This window comes from Convolutriloba macropyga, unplaced genomic scaffold, assembly GCF_964194025.1.
Source record: "Convolutriloba macropyga unplaced genomic scaffold, txConMacr16.3 SCAFFOLD_321, whole genome shotgun sequence".
NCBI lineage: Eukaryota > Metazoa > Xenacoelomorpha > Acoela > Convolutidae > Convolutriloba > Convolutriloba macropyga.
Genome location: NW_027450301.1, coordinates 150,418 through 158,214, shown reverse-complemented (window position 1 = coordinate 158,214; position 7,797 = coordinate 150,418). Strand labels below are relative to the sequence as shown.

The 7,797-nt window shown below is 33.3% G+C and overlaps 1 protein-coding gene across 1 annotated transcript in view; it reads left to right on the top strand.

Moving 5' to 3' along the window:
• Window positions 1-5,404: 5,404 nt before the first annotated feature.
• LOC142355778 (uncharacterized) overlaps window positions 5,405-7,797 on the top strand; it is a 38,191-nt gene continuing 35,798 nt past the window's right edge. Inside the window, exon 1 of the mRNA XM_075407836.1 lies at window positions 5,405-5,418. The gene's annotated coding sequence lies outside the window, so the exon portion shown is untranslated. The remainder of the gene's footprint in view (window positions 5,419-7,797) is intronic.

Here is a 7,797-nt window from a genome sequence, read left to right as displayed (position 1 = left end):
TTTTTCGTGCAATTTTTTCGTTTTTGCCTGTAATTCTCGTTCTTTTTGTAGTCGAATGACATATCCTGGATATTGAAAGGCCTCAGTGGCTCTCTATTGAGAAATAAAAGATTCTCTCAATGATTTCATTTGATGCGTAATGTTTCCAATCAGTTCGAATTTGATCCTTTTTTAGAAAGCAATGTTTTAATAAACTTTTGCCGCTTTTGCTCATTTCTAGTCGACTTGTTGCCAAGTCGCTTTGAAGAAAATCCCATATTTTACCGGTCCCATAAGGAAAAGTACCGGTTAATCTTCTGAGTATAAATTTTATCTGATGCCATTTTGATTTGGTTATCGTGTCAAAGAATGGACAAGGAGTTTTGGTCGTAATAAATATTTGTAACTATTTGATTTTAATTGCCGTCTTTTCTGGTAGTCATATTATGGTAGCCACAGGTCTCATAGGCAGGCCCTCTAGAGTAGATTGTTTTATTCTTTTAGTGGTTTGTTGAACGATATGTTGATATATATTTTTATCTCTTCCTCATTTGATAGACAATTAAGTGAAAAATGTAGATGAGCGGGGTCGGAACTTAATGTGCGAACGCACATTACCGAGCCTCCTTGTTGAAACTAGTCAGAATGTGTACAGTACACATTTAGGCTCAGCAGTTTGGGCAAGTTTCAGAGTGTGAGCTATAGATAGTTAAAATTAGATAGTAAATTAGTATTTATAAATAGCCGGATTTATGAATGTAATCGCCAGCAGACTAACTGCATTTTGGCATAACATCAAGCCACAAATATCTTCTAGAAATTGTAGTATGGGAAATGCTTAGTGATAGTTCTGTTTAACATTTGATGATGAATCCACTGAATTCATCTGTATTTTGGAAATGTATCAATCAGTCAAAATTGACTCCGCGACAAAAACCACTTGGGGCGTATAGTTTCTTTCCTCCTCCTCCCACTAAATGCTGTGGGGGCAAAGAAGTCTAGAACGTATGCTCATCCATGTCGCTATTTTCGGAACATGCCTCATTATCAAATAGGATCAAAGCGTTCTACATTTGTAAGCACATTAATACGAACACCCCCCCCCCCCCCCCTCCCTCGTGTAGATATTTCATGGTTCCGCGTTATATGCAATTTAATTTATGCCGTCGCCATGTCAACTAAATTTGTTTTCGGGACTCGAATTTGAACTTAAGGCTGAGAAAGGTTGTTTTCAAGATCATTTTGCGGATAAAACTACAGATGACATATAACTTTGGTTACTATTTTTGGAGAACTTGAACTAAAATTTGACCGATTTGGAAACGTCATCTCATATTTGCTTAGGAAACCAATTAATTCGATTTCCAATTACTTATCTGTTCGATATGCCAACATTATCGTTGGGCTCCACGTGATATTCCTATTTATGTTTGGCAAAACAATATTTAGACAACATTGAGTGACACGACCGAAAGGGCAATGCCAGCAATTTAACTTTCGACGGGGAATTGAGGGCTACTATTCACAATTTGCTCAAACTCTTCCTTTCTAAATTACATCCCGTTATATAATATCAAAATTCACTAAAGCTGGGCAAGTTTAGAGACTTCTCCATCAAAACGCACAATTTTTGTGGCTTCAATTTAAAAAGCTCCATTGCACGATGGTTTTTTCAGAAGCTACAACTGTGCTTTTATTGTTAATTTTGAACCACATTCCGTCTACGCAAACTGTTGCTCATTTCGATAATACGCCTCCTGTTTTATTGGACAATGAAAGAATTCGTGGGAAACTAGTGTTTAACATATTGTGAATGGGCATCCAATTTTCGATCGAAAGTTTTTTGTTCGAATTCGTCGAGTGGGTGACATTTTCAATTGTGGTGGAGTCATAATAGACCAATATTGGGTTCTTACAGCTGCCCAATGTGTTGACGGGTTCGAATAATTCACGACTTGCGACTATTCGAATCATTAGTTGTCTAAACCGACACCACAATAAGTTTAACCATCGAAAAAAGTTGAATCCCCCCATGCTTAAAGGGCATATAACCTTTACGCCCCCAGTCGCACGTGCTATTTTTTTACACACTAATGTGGTATAAAACGGCACATGTTTTGTATGTTTGCTCATAAGGAACGCTAAAGGTCGAAAGAAAATATATCTGGCTCGTTTTTGGGTGGTACTCAGAAAACGTTAGAAATAGTCACTCTCAAAGAAGATGGTAAAATGCAGACATCCCGCCAAAATGAGGGAAAAGCAATCCAAAACACTAGTAATATAAAATTCAAAATGATTGATTGTTTCCTTAAGTTTACCTTATAGTCAAAAACACTCAGAATTTTCGACTATTTCTCTTACAAATTTTCACAGAGGACTGTATATTTTTGTAATTGCTGCTCCGAAATTTTCAGGTTTTACGTAGATTCATAAGTTTCATTAGTTTGAGATTAATTAGTTTTACAAATTATATTTAGATTCAGATGTTGACTATTAGAAGACCATTCTAGGACCTCCTGATCACGTTGATAAAATAGCTCACAGTCTTGGATTTATGCACAGGAATAGTATCATGTTAAAAATTAAAACCATAACTTAAATTCTTTCCTTGAAATTTATCAGGTTGTTTGTCCGAAATCCGTTCCATCTCTTCGTTGAAGGACTAGTACAAATCCGCCGCTGGAGATGCATTGAACCTGTTAATGTTCGCGTCACTGAACCTGTTAATTTTTCAGTAACGTTTGCAGGCATGATGTGCACTAGATCTTGTTTTTGCATAAAAATGATATTTCGGCTTGCAAAAACGTGGCAAAAAGTAAAAGAACAAAGCAGTTTAATCATCTTTTCTATATAAGCTGAGAAAATGCAAATTAAATCTCAAAGTAAAATAAAGCAAAAATAGCGCTTAGAGAGCACAAGCTGCTGCTCTTAGTTTTTTGGTGTATTTGGATCGTATGTACAATAAATTAAACCATGGTTTTATTTAGCGAAAGCTATAAAGAGGCCATGATTTGAATGAATAGTTGTAAATTTTTGATAAACTTAAAAGAATTTTCTTTTACTTCGCCAAATTTCGAAGACTAATAACCAATAAGGGGAACATTCGGAAACAGGCAATATTTCATTGTAATTGCATCTCCTCTGCTGTTTACTTCTTTATATTGGGCTGTGGGGTCTTAATAATCATAAATGTATTATTTATGATACATGAGTAGCAATACGATGAAAGATCATATATATTTTTTTGCTTCAATACCGGGTCAACGATCATGCAATTTTTTTTATTTCTTACGAGGTCATATATGATTCTTAGTAATCATACTAGGTCGTATATGATTTGTATGAATTCTTGGAAGTCATACAAGGACCACATATGATCTTCTAGAAATCATAGAGGGATCATACAAAAAGGTTCAAAGGCTGAAAACAGTTTAATTTTCTATTGTAGTTGGAAAAATTTCTTGGAAATCATACAAGGTCATATATGAGACATAAAACATTGACTGGTGCCACAAATTCTCTTATAATGTAGTCAGAGGACTTATTAAATTTTTATATAGCAATTTTTGATCCACATTTGATTCTTTCGGTGCGCTAAAAGAATAACTTTGTGGCTTAAACATATTCAGAAAACGAATTTGAGGTCACATGCAATTTTTTTTGTGTCTATTTCTTATAAATGAGCTTTTATAAGTATAAACTGGCTTAAGAGTATATCAAAAAATTAGTTATTTATTTGTACTTAGTCTTTCATTTATTGCCCATCTTTGCAAATGATATTTTACGTTAGGGTCTTTTGGCTGATCACAATATGATTCCAGGAAAACATATAGGTGATGCCCTACCGAATAAAAACAAAAAACATAAATGGTAAAAGATTTTCGAAAAATAGATGTATGATTCTCGGTATTCATACTAGGATCATATATGATTTCTTTGGTTTCATACAAGGATCGTACTAAGAAATCAAGTATGGACAGTATGAAATCGTATATGATCCTTGTATAAAGTCAAAGAAACTTCAACCCGGGGTTGGCATAATAAAAGGTCTGATAACATTCACCTATGGAAAGTAAACGAATTCATATAGGTAGAAAAATTCGCTAACAGCCATTTCAATTAGGTAGCTCTGGGTTTTCTAATGGCTGGGTCCCATCAATTTTCTAATTGAATATTTTTGATTTTGCTTTAATCATACCAAAAACAGTTTAACAAATTCGGAGCTACGCTAGGAATTTAAAGCGCTGAGTTGCATGGCATAAAATAAGGTTTTTCATAGATAAAAAAGACGTGCTGATCATTTTGATAGAACTACAGAGATGACAGACTGCTTTTTGTAAGTGTTCCAGGGGATTAAGAGGCTGAATTATCATTCAAAAAGCTAATGTCGGTCCGACAGAATTTGAGTGAATGACAAAATAAGCTGACAATGAATTTGCTAACAAAAATTTTTTGTCACAGACATTTGACGAATTTAGTGAGAAATAAAACTGTGAGATATTGCACTTATTTTATTTCCTACAGGTAAGTCAGAGACCTCAATGTAGATAGAAAGTTTAGCCAAACTTGTAAACTACTGCTATTAGGCCGCTCCATACAAATTGAAAAAAACTCAAAATAATTTCCCCTTCAGTCATCTTCAGAATAGGAAAAAAATTAAGAAGACCAATTAGAAAAAACAATCGGAAACGGCGCTGTTTAAAGTGAACTGCCATAAACCGCATATTGGTATGAATAAATGAGAAAATCAACTTTTGTAGGGCAAGGCTCATTTTATCAACAATGTTTTAAAAAAGGCAAATGATGTTCTTTAATGCTAGGCTCAAATTAAGCTATACAAACCTGCGTAATGATCAAATTATATATTGTATTAACATAGTATTAAAATTAGCATGAAGACCTTCCTAATTTTTGGGCATCAGATTTCGAAAAAGATGTCAAAAATTCAATCAAACATTTGCAAAGTTGTACTCTGAGAAGAGTCTGAGTAAGAATAATATGAAATAAGTGTTAGTCCGATAGGCCATTATGTGACTATAAAACTGGCTAAACTCACAATAATATGCTTAAGTTTCCAAAGAAGCATCTGAAATGTAACAGAACGCCTAAAATGATTTATGACTTCCCGAATATTTCATATTCATTACGGAATCGCGTTTGCTTACTGTGCATATAAATGAAAAATTGTTGAGGTCCATTAACATTTTTTAGTTCCTGGAAAAAATAAAAAAAAAGCTGTTGAAAATGAAGAGCTGTTTTTCATTTAATGGAACAAAACTAGAATCGGGGATGTTGAAATGCGGTTATCGTCTATGTTTGTTTTGGAGGAGAATAAGGGGGGAAGGGGAGATTAAAAAACACCTTTTCAAGAAGTTGCAAGAAGAAAACTGTGTACGTATATAAGAAACTGAGTCGCAAGTCTGTGCCTCAGAGTTCCCAGTGAGTAATAATTTCACAGCTATTGATTTAATGATTTTGTAAATTGTAAGTAATTGATTCGATTGCAGACACCCTCTATTACTAAAGACCAACAAGGAGGATTCGTAATGTGCGTTTGCACACAATGTTCCAACCCGCTCATCCACATTTTTGACTTAATTGTCTACTAAATGAAGATCGAAAAAATTTTCAAAAACATACACACTATTCGATTTTAATTTGTTAATGAGTAGAATTTTTTTTATACGCAAAGCACTAAACGAATTAAATAATGCTGCATTGCATAGCTGATGATACATGGAATTAATGAGACTACGAGACAAGACAAACAGCAAAACCAAAACAAAGTTCTAACTGGGGTCGAACTCAATACCTATTCTTTAAAAAAATCACTAACAGAGTCACAATAGCATCAGATAAATCTAAATTTGTCACAACTATACCTAAAGTTCATATCAAGGCAAATGAAAAATGTCTTTGACGATATCCAGTAACATATCATGCACAACAGGAACAAAAGGAGTATTGTCATCACAACTATCAGGTTTAAACTAAAATTACTAGACAGATAGACAGACACTTATGTAACTCCATCGGAGAAACTGACACTGGTTAATGTTAATTATGACCAAAAAATTTAATTTTTTTACAAACACTTAACGAAGTCAAAATGACATCAAATAAAACTAGACAAAAGACTAAATAGTGTCAGAGAAAGCATCTGATAAAAATGTATCCAGCTGTGAAAAATAACCTGTACATCTCAAGAAACCATATGAGACCGGTCCTTGAGGAGACTAGATACCAATTCAACAAAAGGAACAAATAGGCAAAATTTGAAAATACGTTTATATTGACGAAAATAGTAACATTCAAAGTCGATAAAAACGGCAAAAAAACTTTTAACTGAGAGTGCTTCAACGGTTTTTCTGCACCAGCTTAGGAAGCCATTAAAACCTGTCCTAATCCGCAATCTGTCTGTGACTACAAAAAACGACACCCACATACAAATATAAAAAATTCAGTTAAACTTTGGGAGAAACTGGTGTCAAAGCGAAAAATCTGTAAACTATCGACTGGGATTCATTTATGTTCAACTACTCTCATCTTGAAAGCCAAGGAGAACTGTCATCATTGTGTTAAAAAACAAAAAATACTATAAATGGGCAAACTTTCAGAAATCGCAAAATTTTCAAAGAAAATTCGAAGTATCGAAGCCTAAAAACTAAACATAAAAAGCAACCACAAGTCAAAAATATCGGCAAAATCCAAATTTCACTGAGTTATTAAAAACCAGTTTTTTTTAAATCAATAACAAATTTTGATCTTATATAAAACAAATAGAATAATTTTAAAATTTAATAAAACGAATTGTTCATCACATTAGTGGAGGCTAAGTCTTAATACTGAGAGTTAACAACAAATATATCCAAAACTCAAAATTCAAGAAAACCTTTTTATGAAATTGCCATAACCATTAAAACCAGGTTTCAAATTGAAATCATGAAAACGAGTGTTTCATTGGGTCACTTTAAACATGTTTAGTCCCTCATTTTAGAATGTTTCTGCAAAAAAGAAAACAGTAAATAACCAAAAGTAATGACCAGCATCGAAAACACAAAAAAATTTCAAGAAAAAACCTAGTGTCAAAACCAAAGAAACTTGAACTGCATCATAAAAACAGTGTCAAAGTTTGTTTCACGAAAAAATGTTTGAAACAAGTTGTCAATAAAAAACGGTTATGGATAGTTATAAAGGAGAAAAAAATAGTGAGCGAGTTCAAGAACAGCATCAAACTTCTCAAAAACAATGTTATTTCAAGTTGCGTGAGAGCATCTTGAAATCAAATCTATGAATACATGTGTTAATATCTTCAGAAATTGGCACAGGAACGTTTTAACCTCGGAAATTTTTGATACGAAAGAAGAATGAAAATAAAAGGCAAAGAGTTAGAAACTGTTTTGAAGCCGTCAAAACGATACATACTCTTTTCACTAAGAACATTGTATATGTTCGATTGTGTTTTGCTTCAAATCCAATAAACCTGTTTTTAATGCGATAGTATCACAAGACAATAAGAAACAGCTTAGGAAACTGTCTAAAACTCATACATTTTGTTTTAAATTTCTGGGTATAGAAGCCAAAATTGCCTTTAAAATAAAATTATAAGCACTAGAAAAGGTAAGGATTCAATATCTACAAAAAATGCAACATGTATTAACTTAATTTAAGCAAAAAATTAGAAACAAAAGGCCAATTGCAAAAGATAGCTCAGATCTCTTAAACACATGTCTAAAACATAAGAACCATTAGGTATCAAACAAAGAAACCACATAGGTAAATTTATGCCATTTAGCGAAGCCGTTTGGTCCTTCCATC